The sequence below is a fragment of the Rhinolophus sinicus genome, chromosome 14 (assembly GCF_057876585.1).
Source record: "Rhinolophus sinicus isolate RSI-liver-muscle chromosome 14, RSI-T2T, whole genome shotgun sequence".
In the NCBI taxonomy this organism is placed as follows: Eukaryota; Metazoa; Chordata; class Mammalia; order Chiroptera; family Rhinolophidae; genus Rhinolophus; species Rhinolophus sinicus.
This window is the reverse complement of record NC_142514.1, coordinates 90,722,322-90,739,200: the sequence shown is the minus strand read 5'-3', so window position 1 is coordinate 90,739,200 and position 16,879 is coordinate 90,722,322.

Here is a 16,879-nt window from a genome sequence, read left to right as displayed (position 1 = left end):
CAAGTCCTTTGCAGTTTTGCAAGATGGAATAGCAAGTTGGGTTAGTCCAGATCCTCCAAAAAGCAACAGCCAAGATGGGATTAAATTGCTCAAGGATTTTATGAGGGAAAATGCCTGTGTCACAGGAAACAGGAAGGGGTCCAGAGAAGGTGGCGGATCTGCCTTCATGCCCCCACCATAGTCAGTCACTGAAGGGAGCAGCCAGTGGGCAGCGTGGCCTCTGTGCAAATGCAGCAAAGGACCTGGTGCCACAGCTGGCACCCTGGTCACTAACACGGCCTGCTGCCTTTAGCAGGTTTTCTTCTGGGCTCATTCTCACAGCCACCACGTGGCAGATGACAAAGTCTCCAGTGTGGAAGATTTCCTCTTTCACCTGTTCTATCTGAAAGGCAACTAATTCCCAGGTTTGGGGAAGGGCAGTGCAGAGGGCTGTCGCCATGTATGTAATAACTTGAACATCGGCATGCGTTGCAAGAATACAGGGTAGGTGCCCAAGCAGGGCTAAGAAACGCTCACTGTGACTCTGAAACTCAGCGCCCACCTCCACACACCCCTGGAATATACCTCGGTTGCAATGGCATTCTCCAGAAGAGAACGTACCTATCTATTCCACACTTGGCCTAAATGCATGGTGCCCAAGGCAGAAGGCAAAAACTTCCCAAAGGAGAGTAATGTCAAGCAAGGTCCCCCATCTCCAAAGGGCAAACATCAAAAGCTGACTTCCTTTGGGTCACTAGCTGTTGTAGCTTTGGAATCAATGACCCTGACAGAAGATTCTGACCTGCGGCCTCTGGCCCATCCAATAGCTGAGCCCTGCACCAGCCCCTCCTGTGGGGTGAGTGTGAAGCCAGCTTTGGCCCTCACCACCTCACAATCACATGCATGCTCTGCTCTCCCTGGAAGATGCCAATGCCAGCTTCTCCAACTCCTTCCTCCAAATGAACCTGTGGCTCATTTGGGCTCAGACTAGTAGGGCCCAAACTAGGCTGGACCAAAAGAGGCAGCAAAGGTGTAAAACTTAGGGAGGTATCACTCAGGGTGGCACTTGATAGTGAGGGCCACCTCAAATGCTGTTCCCCAAGGGCCTCTCTTGCCTCACCCAGTGGTGCAATTGGCTGGTCTACTGTGCATCCTTTACAGGACATGCAGCAACTCCCTTTGATCCACCCCACTGGGCCAAAGCCCATCTACCTCTCAAGGGTTACCCAAGACTTACCTCCTCCGTGGGGCCTTCTCTGAGGACCCGCCAACTCCTGTGCCCATTCCTTCAAACTCCCATTAGCCATCTGTTTAAAGAAGATGAGTGACTTCTCCCCATAGTACCTTTGCATTGTACATGTTTGTGTGGACACCTGTTATGTACCCCTGCCAGATAAATGCTTTCCAGACAGAGTCCATCTTCCCACCTTCGCTCTCATTTCACACCCTCTGCAGCACTGGCTACTGAGTAATTCAGGAGGCTCTCTGTGCTCGTTCTCAAGTTGCTAACATGATTCCCAAGGCCACTGGGGCCAAATCCCACTCTACTTAAGTCTTGAATTACAAGAAGAATGATGCTCTGGACTTGCCATGATAAAGCATGTTGCAGAGTAGACATGAAGCAAGAGGTGTCTTTGCATGCTCTCTGGACCAGATGGGCTGCACCTGACAGCCTTGTCCCGTGAGACCCCTCTGGGAAATCACGCCTCATCTTTAAGGAGACTCTGTGGCCATCAAAAGCTTTTCTCTTGAAAATGCTGTGTTTCTGGGGAGCTATTATCTTGATTCACACCTCTAATAATTGTTCTGCATAAATTCTGTGGGACAAGGTAGCACTAAGGTTAACTTTCCCTGGCCTCAAAGGCTGTGTAAGGTCAGGCATGAATTGACAACGGTGTCTGAATCAAGGGAAAACATGCCCAGTGCTTCAGAAGCACTTACCCCCTGAAATTCCACAGCGGTGACTTTGCATATCCACCAGCATATCAGAAAGTGAAACTCTAGCAAATTCTTTTCACTCTGTCAGTTACAAGAAAGGGAGCAGAATCAGTCATTCTCTGATATGTAGGGAATTGGCTGCAAATCACTGTGCCTCTGTGGTCACTTCTCAAAGAGTGGCCACAGGGGAAGGAGGCCTGAGACATGTAGGCTCCCCTCTGGATTTCCTTGTTCTTTTTAAATTTAAATTGTGGTAAAATATACATAAAATTTACTGTTTTAAAATGTACAGTTCTCTGGCATTAAGTACATTCACAATGTTGTGCTACCATCACACCACCATCCATCTCCAGAGCTTTTTCATCTTCCCAAACTGAAAGTCTCATTAAACATCACTCCCCATTCCCTCCTCCCCCACCAGCCCCAGAAACCACCATTCTACTGTCTGTCTCGACGAACTTGACTTCGTATGAGTGGAATTATCCAGTATTTGTCCTTTTGTGTCTGGCTTATTTCACTTAGCATACTGTCCTCAAGGTTCATCCATGTTGGGGCATGTGTCAGAATTTCCTTCCTTTTTCAGGCTGAATAATATTCCAGTGCATGGATGCTTTCCTTGGGTTTTGCATATGTCTCTAAAGCCAAGGGTCTCAAGATTTCTTCTGCATGAGAATCACATGGTGAGCTTGTTAAAGATACTGGCTCCTGGTTCCCAGCTGCAGAGATGCTCCTGCAGTGCGTCTGCCCAAGTGGTTTGTAGAGCCACGCTCTGAGAAGCACCGACCTGCAAATGGAAGGATGAGGGGGCGGGGCAGAGAGCAGCCCCATGTCCAGGCAGGGCTGGGACCAGCAAGTGAGGCAGAGCCACTGAAGCTGAAACGGCAGCAGATGCTTGAAGCAATTGCTGCCCAGACACCCCCCAGACACCCCTGCTGCCCCTCGGTCAGCAGACCCAGGACACTATGTCGTGAACCCCTCTGCCAGCGCTGCCAGCACATCATTCTGTATCGTGTAGAACATGGGCGCAGGGTTTGAACCCTGACTACTTCTTCACAGCCACATGACCCGGGGCAAGTCACTCAACCTCTATGGGACTTCTTTTCTTCGTTTCTAAAATGGGATTAATAATACCAGTACCTTACCACGCAGAGTTACTATGAGGTTAAAATGAAATGATTCATATAAAATGCTTGACATAGGGTCTGGGCACATAGTAAGTGCTCATAAATGGTAGCTTTCAATCTTATTATTATCTCTTCCAGTTATCTATTGCTGCACAACAAATTAACCAAACTTAGTGGCTTTAAACAGCAAGGGCATTTCTCCCAAATCTGGCATCTGGACAGGTGTGTCAGCAGGGACAGCTCGTCTCTACTGCACTAGACATCAGCTAGAGGGGTGGCTGGCTGGGGCCTAAAAACGCCTGAAAGCTGGCTCATTCACCTGTCAGGTTTGGATACTGGCTGTCAGCCAGGGCTTCGGCCAGGACCATGACTGGAACAACACGTGGTTCTCTCCATGGTGGATGGAAGCAGGAACAAGGACCCCTACAAAGACAGAGACAGAGGGACAGAGAGAACGAGAGCCAGGCAGAAGTCGCATTGCCTTTGTGACCTAGCTTTCAGAAGTCACGCAGCGTCACTTCTGCCACATTCTATTTATTTGAAGTGAGTCACTGGAGCTGGCCCATATTCAAAGGAAGGGAATTAGAGTCCACCGTTTGATGGAAAATTGCCAAAGAATTTGTGGAAATGCTCTAAAACCACCACATTACCTGACACTCCCAAAGTTCCTCTGATCTTGTTTCATGGCTTTGTGGGGATAATGAGATCCAAATCCTTAAGTTTACCATACCTTATCTATAACGTTTAATTAAGCCATCATAGCCTAATCCAGAAACCCTGAGGCCAGGTAAGCCCTGGGCAACCACTGGCCTCATCACAATAAAATGCATGGGGGGGGGGGGCGAAGGCAATGTTTGCATGGAAAATGACATTAGGAGACAAGCTTGTGGGAAAGGAGAAGACAGGAATGGAAGACAGGTAACGTCACAACCTCAGACCTTCCCTCCAGCACTCTGCACTATAAGACCAGCAGCTCTCTGGTACAAAAATGTTCCATGAGTTGGGCCATGAGAGTCCAGCCCAGCTCAGCTGTCTCAGGGCACGGAGTCTGCAACTTACCTTGGCAGGTTGGGTCTAAAGGACAGAGTCTGGGTGACCACCATGGGGTGACAGACACAGAATGAGATTTCCCCAGTGGTGGGAATCCACAAGGCTTCCTGGCGTGGCCCTGAGCAGAGGGCCTCAGCTACATTTTAATGTAGTGCCAGCTGCATGAGTGCCAGGCAGTAGGGAGTGAGCTCAGACCTTTGGCCAGCGGCTCTGTGGTGATCGAGGCTTCTGCCTAGAAGCATAGAGAATCTCAGAATCCCAGAGGCACTCTAGCATCTCTGGCAGCAGTTTGAGCTGAGTGAGGGTCACACATCTCCCACCCAGACAGAAATTGTTTCTGCAAGTCCTGCAAGAATATAAATATGAAGTCTGGGGCCTCTGCTTCCCTACCTCGGAGCCTCAGACTGAACCCTTAGAAGGGGTCTTTGGGGTCTTTGAGGAAAAGGGATTCCCCACTTCATGCTGAGTTTCCAGCCTAAAGAGACCTGAGCTCAGAGGTTAGTAGGTCTTGTCAGTTGTCCTCTCCCATGAACACAGTGGTCCTTAGCCAGGGCCAGTTTCATTCCCCAAAGGACACTTGGCAACACCTGAAGATATTTTGATGGTCACAGCTAGAAAGGGGCATCTAGTGAGTAGAGGCCAGGGACGCTGCTCAACATCCTACAGGGAACAGGCCAGCAAAGGGTTATTGGGCCCAAAATGTCAATAATGCTGAGTCTGAGAACACTTGTGTTAATTTAAACTCCCTCCTGGGTGTCCTGCAGTCCCGAGGCTAAGGAGCCAGGTCCAGCTCACAGACCTGAAAACCCCATTTCTTTTTCCTGCCTGCAGACCCCACTCCAGAGATGAAGCAGCTTTTTAAGCCACTCAGAGGCCCCAGCATAGTGTGGCCTACCTCCCCTATTCCTGCAGGGAGACCCCGTAAGCAAGTCTTCCCAGAACACATGCAATCTGATTTTCCATCATGCTTCTACCTTGAAATAGTTGCCAACTTCTTCACTGAAGAAGGAAAAACAATCCCAGAGTAATCCCTGGGGAGGAACCCATCAGGTAAGCCTCCATGACACATTCATTGAGTGCCGGCTACATGCGAAGCATTTAGCCTCAGCACCTCCTAAGCTTATGCGTCCCCAGGTTCCTACAGCTCTCATCCATCCACAGCAAAGACCCCCAGGGTGACTCAGTAGTACCATGAATTACACAAGAATGTTTCAGTGAGGGTCAGTGGCATCTATTTATTGTGAAAAAAAAAAACAGGGCTATACTTTAAAACGTTTTGCATCAAAGAATTGAGACTTCACTTGAATAGACAACTCAATCAGCATTTCCCTTATACTCAATATATCAGTTCTCCAGTTTTCTTTGGAGGATTCTGCAAAGAAACAGAACCAATAGGATGTGTGTTTATATAGAGAGATTTATTTAAAGGAATTGGCTCCACAATTGTGGGGGCTGGCAAGTCCAAAATCTACAGGGCAGGCTGCAAGCTAGAGACACGGGGAAGAGTTGATGCCACAGTTTGAGTCTGAAAGCGTTTGGAGGCAGACTTCCCTCTTCCTCAGGGGACCTCAATCTTTTCTCCTAATGTCTTCAACTGATTGGGTGAGGCCCACACACATCATGGAAAATACTCTGCTTTACTCACAGTCTACTGATTTAAATTTTAATCACAGCTTTAAAAAAAAATGCCACAGAGTAGTGGGGGACTTCTGGAAAAATGGCAGCGTGAGGTGAGCCTCTGTAAAGCTCCCCTGGAATTTACAACGAATCAAACAACAAAAACTCCACAAAGGACTCCCTACACAGCAGACAGGCAAGATGAAGAGGCCCACTACCGACTGAAATCACCTACAGGTGGGAGATTTGCGTCAGCGGGGGGAGGAGGGAAGGGAGAAGTGTGGAGACAGAGCACCGCGGGCGCAGGACGCAGACCTCGTTCAGTGCGCCGAGCTCGCTGCTTCCCGAAACTACCGCAGCTGCGGGAGAGGGAAGAACTCGGACAGCTAGGGCTCCGCTTATGGCCCATAGGGCTGAGGCGGCAGAATATAACACGGCTGATCCCAACGCTCACGGCAGAGACCTCGGAGAAAAGACTGAGGGAAGAAGGCTGAAAACAGTGCTTTAAGCCCTCACTGTCGTGTAGAGAATGGAAGCCTTAGGCACTGAAACTAGCCGCCCCCTCCCCACCCTCCCAGACCTCGCCCCGCCCCCACCTGCCCAGTGCTAGAAGCAGAACAGCAGCAGTGTCAGAGCAAAAGAACAGAATATTTGCTGTTCTGAGAACTGTGGACCACAGACACAAATTCGCAGCCCAACTAGTTCCAGCAAAGGGTAGGGAGCTGTGGAAGCAGGACCGGCTGTGGTGGTGGTCGCCACCATTGCTCTGGGCCACCTCTCACAACTCACCCCGTCCCTGACCCAACCTATCTGGGCGGATCCCTGCAGGAGTAAACAGAACTGCTGAAAAATACGGGCTCTGATCTGGTGCAGGAAGAGCTTTGGAACATCAAAAGCTCTCCGCATACCCACCGGGACACTGCGCCCTGTGACCAAGATGAACTATTAACAGAGGAGAAGCCCGTCTCCCAGGGAATCCCCCCATTGTGTGAGAAGCAGGAATAGTGCAGAGAAAACATAGCACTACCATGTGGGAGAAGAAAAATAAGCTGCAGTTGGAGAAAAATTAAAACATTCTACCAATAAATACTGGAAAACAAAAAGACCGCTTCCTATCAACCTGTTGCAGAAGCCACTCCTGTAGATGACTAGGAAGAGAAATAGTAAACCAGTAATCGCCATGAATAACCAAGACAATAAGATAGCTCAGAAAGAAAGTGAAAAATCTCCAGAAAAGGCACTTAAAGATACAGAAATATATGACAAATAACAGAGAATTCAAGATTGCAGTTCTGAAAAAACTCAACAAGATACAAGAAAACACAGATAGGCAGTTAAATGAACTCAGAAACACAATCAAAGAACAGCATGAGCATTTTACGAAAGAGATTGAAATTTTAAAAAAGAACCAAATAGAATTTCTGGAGATTAAGAACTCAATAGAAGAAATTAAGAATGAAATAACCAGCTTAGGTAGCAGAGTTGACCAGATGGAGGAAAGAATCAGTGACATCGAAGATAGAAACCTGGAAATGACACAAATAGAAGAAGAAAGAGACTTGAGACTTAAAAGAAATGAAAGAACTCTACAAGAACTTTCTGACTCCATCAGAAAGAGCAATATAAGAATAATGGGCATACCAGAAGGAGAAGAAAGAGAGAAGGGAACAGAGAATATATTCAAACAAATTGTCAATGAAAACTTCCCAAACTTGTGGACAGAACTGGACCCTCGAATCCAAGAAGAAAATAGAACACCCAATTACCTCAATCCCAACAGGCCTTCTCCAAGGCACACTGTATTGAACCTGTCTAAAATCAACGACAAAGAAAGAATCCTCAAGGCAGCCAGGGAAAAGAAGACGGTAACTTACAAAGGAAAGCCCATTAGATTATCATCAGATTTTTCAGCAGAAACTCTACAAGCCAGGAGGGAGTGAAACCAAATATTCAAACTATTGAAAGAGAGAAATTACGAGCCAAGAATAATATATCCAGCAAAGATATCCTTTAGACACAAAGGAGGAATAAAGACCTTTCCAGACATACAGAAGCTGAGGGAAGTTTCTAATACACGACCTGCACTGCAAGAAATACTAAAGGAGGCTATTCGACCACCATCAACAGGGACAATTTGTGGCAACCAAAACTCATAAAGGGGGAGAGTAAAGGCCTGAACTGGAATATGGGAATGGAGAAAGTAAGCGTGCTGAAGAAAATGGAATACTCTAAATATCAAACTTTCTTTTACATAAACTTAAGGGTAACCACTCAAAAAAAATCCAGAACTGAAATATATACTGTAATAAAAGAAGAAACAGAGGGAAACATCATAGAATACCACCACACAGAAATAATAGACAACAACAAAAAGGCAAAGAAACAATGAAGACACAGCCTTACCAGAAAACTAAAGATAGAATGACAGGAAATCTTCACATATCAATAATCACCCTACATGTAAATGGACTGAACTCAGCAATAAAAAGGCACAGAGTAGCAGATTGGATCAAAAAACTAAACCCAACCATATGCTGTCTCCAAGAGACACATCTCAGCTACAAGGACAAGCATAGACTCAAAGTGAAAGGGTGGAAATTGACACTCCAAGCAAATGGTACCCAGAGAAAATCAGGTGTAGCCATACTGATATCAGATGAAACAGACTTCAAGGTGAAAAAGATAACAAGAGACAAAGATGGACATTTCATAATGGTAAAGGGGACTGTACAACAAGAAGACATAACACTCTTCAATATTTATGCCTCCAATCAGGGAGCACCGAAATATACCAAGCAACTACTAACAGAACTAAAGGGAGAAATTGACCAAAACACAATTATACTAGGGGACTTAAATACATCATTGACAGCTATAGATAGATCATCCAAACAGAAAATAAATAACGAAATAGCAGCCCTAAATGACACATTAGATGAAATGGACATAATTGACATTTATAGAGCACTTCATCCTAAAACATCAGACTATACATTCTTTTCTAGTGTACACGGAACATTCTCAAGGATAGACCATATATTGGGACATAAAATCAGCCTCAGCAAATTTAAGAAGATTGAAATCATACCAAGCATATTCTCTGATCACAAGGCTTTGAAATGGATATCAACTGCAAAAAAAAAGTGGGAAAAAACACAAATACATGGAGATTAAACAACATACTTTTAAAGAATGACTGGGTCAAAGAAGTTAGAGGAGAGATCAAAAGACACATAGAAACAAATGACAATGAAAATACATCCTACCAAAATTTTTGGGATGCAGCGAAAGCAGTTTTAAGAGGGAAATTTATCTCATTACAGGCCTATCTCAAGAAACAAGGAGACTCCCAAATAACTAACCTCACGTTACACCTTAAAGAACTAGAAAAAGAACAAGTAAAACCCAAGGTCAGCAGAAGAAAGGAAATAACAAAAATTAGACCAGAAATAAATGAAATAGAGAACAAAAAGACAATAGAAAAAATTAATGTGACAAAGAGCTGGCTCTTTGAAAAGATTAACAAAATTGACAAACCCTTGGCTAGACTTACAAAGATAAAAGGAGAGAAGACACTGATTAACAAAATCAGAAACGAAAAAGGGGAAGTTATCACGGACACCACAGAAATACAAAGGATCATCCAAGAATACTATGAAGGACTATATGCCACCAAATTCAACAACCTAGAAGAAATGGAGAAGTTCTTAGAAACATATAGCCTTCCAAGGCTGAACCATGAAGAACTGGAAAATCTAAACAGACCGATCGCCGTAACAAAATTGAATCAGTCATCCAAAACCTTCCCAAAAGCAAAAGTCCGGGACCAGATGGTTTCACTAGTGAATTACACCAAACCTTCAAAGAGGATCTAATACCAATCCTGCTCAAACTCTTCCAAAAAATTGAAGAAGAGACAGTACTCCCTAACTCATTTGATGAGGCCAACATTACCCTGATACCAAAACCTGGCAAGGGCAACACAAAAAAGAAAACCACAGACCAATATCTCTGATGAATACAGATGCAAAAATCCTAAATAAAATTCTAGCAAATCGAATACAACAATGCATTATAAAGATTATTCATCACGACCTAGTGGGGTTCATCCCCGGGGCACAAGGATGGTTCAACATCCACAAATCCATCAATGTGATACATCACATAAACAAAACAGAGGACAAAGATCATATGATTATATCACTTGATGCAGAAAAAGCATTTGACAAGATACAGCATCCATTTATGATTAAAACACTTAATAAAATAGGTATAGAAGGAAAATACCTTAACATAATAAAGGCCATATATGACAAGCCCTCTGCTAATCTCATAATTAATGGAGAAAAACTGAAGCCATCTGCTCTATGTTCAGGAACACGACAGGGCTGTCCCCTATCACCTCTGCTTTTCAACATAGTGTTGGAAGTCCTTGCCAGAGCAATCAGGCAAGAGAAATAAATAAGAGGCATCCAAATTAGGAATGAAGAAATTAAATTATCACTCTTTGCAGATGACATGATGCTATATATAGAAAATCCGAAAGACTCCACCAAAAAGCTATTAGAAACAATCAACGAATACAGTAAAGTTGCTGGCTACAAAATCAACGTACAAAAGTCCATTGCCTTCCTATATACTAACAATGAAATCTCAGAAAAAGAAATACAAAAAACAATTTCTTTTGCAATTGCAACAAAAAGAATAAAATACCTAGGAATAAACTTAACCAAGGATGTGAAAGACCTATCTGCTGAAAACTATAAGACATTTTTAAAAGAAATTGAAGAAGACACAAAGAAACTGAAAGACATTCCATGCTCATGGATTAGAATAATCAACATAGTTAAAATGGCCACATTACACAAAGCAATATACAGATTTAATGCAATCTCCATCAAAATCCCAATGGCATTTTTAAAATAAACAGAACAAAAATATCATCAGATTTGTTTGGAACCACAAAAGACCCCGAATAGCCAAAGCAATCTTAAGAAAAAAGAACAATAATGGAGGTATCACACTCCCTGACTTTAGCTTGTACTACAGGGCTACAATAATCAAAACAGCATGGTATTGGCAGAAAAACAGACACGTAGACCAATGGAATAGAATTGAGAACCCAGAAATAAAACCACATAGATATGGACAGATAATTTTTGACAAAGAAACAAAAAACATACCATGGAGAAAAGACAGCCTCTTCAATAAATGGTGCTGGGAGAATTGGAAAGCCACGTGGAAAAGAATGAAACTGGACTGCTATCTGTCACCATGTACCAAAATTAATTCAAAATGGATCAAAGACTTAAGCATAAGACCTGAAACAATAAACTACATAGAAGAAAACATAGATACTAAACTCATGGACCTGGGGTTCAAAGAGTGTTTTATGAATATGACTCCAAAGGCAAGGGAAGTCAAAGCTAAAATAAATGAATGGGACTATAACAAACTTAAAAGCTTCTGCACAGCAAAAGAAACCAACCGCAAAATAAAGAGGCAACCAACTGAATGGGAGAAGATTTTTGCAAACAGTGCCTCTGATAAGGGGATAATATCCAAAATATCCAAGGAACTCATGCAACTCAACCACAAAAAACAAACAACGCAATTGAAAAATGGGCAGAGGACCTGAAGAGACATTTCTTCTAAGAGGACACACAAATGGCAAATAGACATATGAAAAAATGCTCAACATCACTAATCATCAGAGAAATGCAAATCAAAACCACAATGAGATATCACCTTACCCCAGTTAGAATGGCTCTCATCAACAAGACAAATAGTAACAAGTGTTGGAGAGGCTGTGGAGAAAAAGGAACCCTCATACACTGTTGGTGGGAATGCAGACTGGTGCAGCCACTATGGAAGGCAGTGTGGAGGTTCCTCAAAAAATGAAGCATAGAATTACCATATGACCCAGAAATCCCTCTCCTGGGTATCTACCCAAAAAATCTGAAAACATTTATCCATAAAGACATGTGTGCTCCAATGTTCATTGCAGCTTTGTTTACGGTGGCCAAGACATGGAAACAACCAAAATGTCCTTCGATAGATGAATGGATAAAGAAGTTGTGGTATATATACACAATGGAATACTATTCGGCGGTAAGAAAAGATGATATAGGAACATTTGTGACAACATGGATGGATCTTGAGAGTGTAATGCTGAGCGAAGTAAGTCAGACAGATAAAGTAGAGAACCATGTGATTTCACTGATATGTGGTATATAAACCAAAAACAACAAAAGAACAAGACAAACAAGTGAGAAACAGAAACTCATAGACACAGACAATAGTTTAGTGGTTACCAGAGGGTAAGGGGGGTGGGGGGTGGTGGGTGGGAGATGAGGGTAAGGGAGATCGAATATATGGTGATGGAAGGAGAACTGACTCTGGGTGATGAACACACAATGGGATTTATAGATGATGTAATACAGAATTGTACACCTGAAATCTATGTAATTTTACTAACAATTGTCACCCCAACAAATTTAATTTAAAAAAATGCCATCACAGCAACATCTAGACTGGTGTCTGACCAAACAACTAGATACTGTAGTCTGGCCAAGTTGACATGAAATTAACCATCACAGCCTACTGACATAGAAAAGTCCTTATCATTAAATAGATTATTGTTAAGCCCTTAATTGTGAGCACTGAAAGGAATACAAATCCTTGAGGATCTTGGTTGAAATTCCATCTATATAAACCTCTTCATGAGTTTATATAAACCCTATCTTCAGCTTTAAATTCTTTAGGGCAACTAAATAAGAAGTTTATAAACCTTACAGAATTCATGGAATAATGATGTTTTTTTAAATACCATTTTATTGAGGAAATTTTAAACTTATACAGAAGAGACTAGTATGAAGAATCCCCTTGTATCCAATTTTAACAACCATTAACTTACCACCTTATTGTTTTATCTCACCCCTCTCCACAAATATACATAGACACTTTCCTCTGGAGCTAAAAACAAATGTCAGCCATCATATCACTTCACCCATAAATATTTCAGTATGTATCGCTAACAGATAGGACTTTAAAAATGTAACCGTAACACCACTGCCCCACCCAACAAAACTAGTATCATCTAATATGTAGTCCATGTTAGGTTTTGCTCAATTGTCTCAAAAATATCCTTTTCCAGTTGGTGGCTGATACTCAAAGGAGTATTGCTATTCTGGAGAATCAAAGTACAGAAACAAAAGGGATTTTGCCTTTGGACTTCTCAGCTGGAATGTCCCTTCCTCCCTACCTCTACCTCACCTGTCATTCTCTAAGCGGAGCCCGGGGTCAAGGGGATACTTTCAGAGTGCTGGTGAGGCAGGTGTCCTAGAGCTGGGAGGTAGGACTTAGGGACGCATGGTCCTGACACCAGTTTCTCCTCCAGGAGATCCCTTCCTCATCAGAAAAGCAGCCCTTTCTACATCTGCATTCCACATAGGGCTAAGAGGCCAGAGAGAACATCTTCACTGAAGAGCCAGCAACACCTACTGTGGACCCTCCGTGACTCTAAGTGGGCCACAAAGTGCAGGATCTTAGGACATCCTTAGGATGGGCTCCCTGAAGAACTTGGGTGGAGGGAAGAGTCACACTCGGTTATTTACATATGCAAATACATAATACCTTACTCTGAAACACTTAGAGGGCTATGTGTATGTAAAATTATTCATGTATGTGTCATCAAGTAGAAGTCATGGGGAGACACCCCCACCCTGCCCAAGACATTGGGACTTTCCTGCAACAAATCAAGTCTAAGTATGACAGAGCCTACCCAACTTCCTTCCTAGAGTTCTGCACACTCAGTAATAGAATCTGTGTTCATGCTGCAGGTATTAATAGAAATAACATCATGTGTTAATTACAGGTTTAAATTGTAAAAAAGAAAAAATTTTGTTTACATCTGATCAGCACTGTTGATCAAAATAGCTTTTAACACTTTTAGTAAACTCAGTTTCCAGCATGTGTTTGCTTCCCCATGTATGAGAAGGTAACTCATCTGCTTACAGATATTGCAGGAATCCCTCCCCATTTTTATAAAATAAGTTCTCAATTCCAGAGGAATAGATCCTGAAGGCAGTATCATTGGGGACTAAAATCAAAGCTTCTGGAATCAGACTCCACACTTGAATTAATAGTTGTTTGACCTTGGACAAACTAATTAGCCTCTTTGATGTCGTTTCCTGACCTACAAACTCCAGAATATCTCTGTCACAGGGCCATTATAAAGGTGCAACAAGATAACATATTCCCATTCAGCAAACATTTATTGAGTGCCAGCACTATTCTAGGTGTCAAAGATACAACTGTAAACAAGTCCTATGAGGTTCTTGCTCTCTCAGAGTTTTTGTTCTGGTTGGTAAAGCAAAAATCAACAGTAAAAGGAAATATCAGATAGGAATGTGTTCTATTCTGAGTATTTGTTAAAACACTGTGCAATAGAGAAGGTCTAGGTAACTCCAGGGATGCTCCTTCAAGTAGTGGGTAATTAAGTGGAGGCCTGAATGATGAGGAGCCAGCTGTGCAAAGGTCTTGGAGGAAAAGCATTTTGGGTAGAGGGAACAGCAAATGCCACAATTCAAGGGCAGGTACAAATGTGGGGTCTGAGAGGCAGAAAATGAAGAGGAAGGGCGTATAAAATGTGGACAGTGAGGCAGGCGAAGCCTGAGTATGAAGCTTATAGGACTTGAGAAGGAGTTTGGATTCATTCTAATTGTAATCCAAAGCCACCTGAAGGTTTTAAGCACAGTGTATGCTGCTCTGAGTTATATTAACGTTTCAAAGTGATCGCTCTGTCCACTTTGCAGAGACATGATTAGAAAAGGATAAGAGGAGGAGTGGGGGAGGGGGTCAGTTAGGAGACGTAGAGTGGCCCAGGGGAGAGAGGACAGTGGCATAGACTAGGATTTGAATGTTGACAATGGGTAAAGGTAGTGAGATTACATTTGGAATATATTTTCAAAACAAGTCTGCCAAGTCTAGGTGGATGAATGTAAGGAGCAAAAGAAAGATATATGGAGAATAACTCCTATGTTTGAGGTCCCAGAGAGTGGGTAAGATGGTGGTGCCACTTACTGAGACAGAAAAGACTTGGGAGAAGATGCCATCAGGAGGTAGAAAAGTAAGAGTCCTGTTTTGAGCACCTAAGTCTGAGATGCTTAATAAATATCTAAGCAGAGATGGCAGCTGAGCAGTTGGGTTTAGGAATCTAGAGACCCATGAGGAAATCAAGCTATTGGGAGTTTTCAGTATATACTAGATGGTATTGAAAGCCAAGGGTGCAAATGGGATCATTAGGGAGAAAATAGGGGAAAGGGAGGAATCCAGAGCTCAGTCTTAGAACATTCCAGCATCTAGAGGTCAGATATAGGTAGCAGATACGGAGAAGGAGCAGCTGGTGTGGTAGCAGGAAAACCAAAAGAATGAAATGGAATGAAAGCTCAGAGAAATGTCACCATAAGGGAAGGAGTGGTCGACTTTGCCAAATGTTGCTGAAAGGCACAGTAAAAGGAGGACAGCAGTGGACCATGGCACCTGGCAAGACAGAGGTCTTTGTTGACCTTGGTAGCAACAGTTTCAGTGGTATGGTGGGACTGAAAGCATGACTAAAAGGATTCAGGAGAGAAGGAAATGTGGAAAAGTGGAGCAGACAATATGGTATCGTTTTTCTAGGAAGGAGAATGGAAAAATGAATTAGTAACTAGATAGGCACAGAGCACAAACAAGTGTCAAGGACATTTCATTGTGCCCTTTGGAAGAATGGGGTAGAGAGGGAGAAATTGATAATGCTGAACAGAAAGGTGATCTCTGTAAAAGTTCTCTTTTTGTTAATTCGTGTGTATGTGCATTTATTTATATTGTTTATTTCAGATAGGGATTCTTTAGCTTAGAGAATCGTTATTTCTCTGGTACTAAAATAGTATCAAAGATATATTAAAAGCTTAGACTTTTTAATAGGAATAATATCTAATCCTCCATTTGTGAGAAAATGTCCCAAAGGGCTGGTTTATTTGGATATATGAGATCCTTTGACATGCAAATTCTCATGGCCTTAAAATTATTCATTTCCAGGGTTCTCTATGTACACCAGATAACACGCGGTCACTCACGTTTACAACCTCAGCTCCTGCCAAGCTGAATTACTCACAGTTCCCCAAAGGCCACATTGTTTCAGGCAGATGGACCTTGTACCCTCACATCACCCCCAATATGTCTCCCTGCCATGTTCTCTGGGAAGCCTCCTTCTCTTGGGTATGCACTAGCCTCTGTAGATTTCTTCTCCTTGTTTTCTTTTTATAAAGGTAATGTGGAACCCAAGAGAGTGTTATGAACCAAGGATTAGAGTGAAGTCAACTCTGAAACTGAAGTCCACTTAACAGAAACAATAATGATTTAAAAAAAAAATAATAATAATGTTTATGCTTGTAGAAAATACAAGCAATACAGAAAAGAATACAGAAGAAATCAAAATTCAACTAAAATCACGGCCCGAGAAACAACCACCATTACCATTTTGTTCAATGTCCACCATGCTCTCTATAATCCTGACTTCCTGTGTCAAAGAGACCTGTCCTAGGGTAGCAGAATTACTCCCCAACAACTCTGGTGTGGGTTTACTACAGAAACTATCACAGGGGCTTGCCTTATTATCTTTTGTATTTCTATGTTTAGCACAAACATTGGCACTGTAGAGGACCCATTTATGTCTGTGAAATTAATGAATAGGGGCATATCTGGCTGAAAAACAGTAACAGGAAGAGTAACGCAGTTCCCTGAAATCACTGGTGGATGAAGAAATTGAGATGCGAAGGAAAGACAAACCTGTTCTGAAGAGGGAGCCTGCAGTACTGGAAGGTTCATGGTCTTTGCTCTAAAACAGATCCAATAGAAGCAACATTTCAAATCAATGCGAAAATATGTTTTAAATGAATATTGCTGAGATAATTGGTGAATAATATAAGGAAAATAAAGTTAGAGCCGTATTTCATTCTTAATGAAACCATATAAGAACTAGAAGACTATGTTGGTAAGCATAGTCCTGAAATAAGAACAGCACAACAAATCCATGGGTATAAAATGAAGGATAAATTGCTTGACTACACAAAATGAAAAAGATCGTCAAAAAATTGAAAGTCAAATGGAAAGTTATTTTGGATAACCTT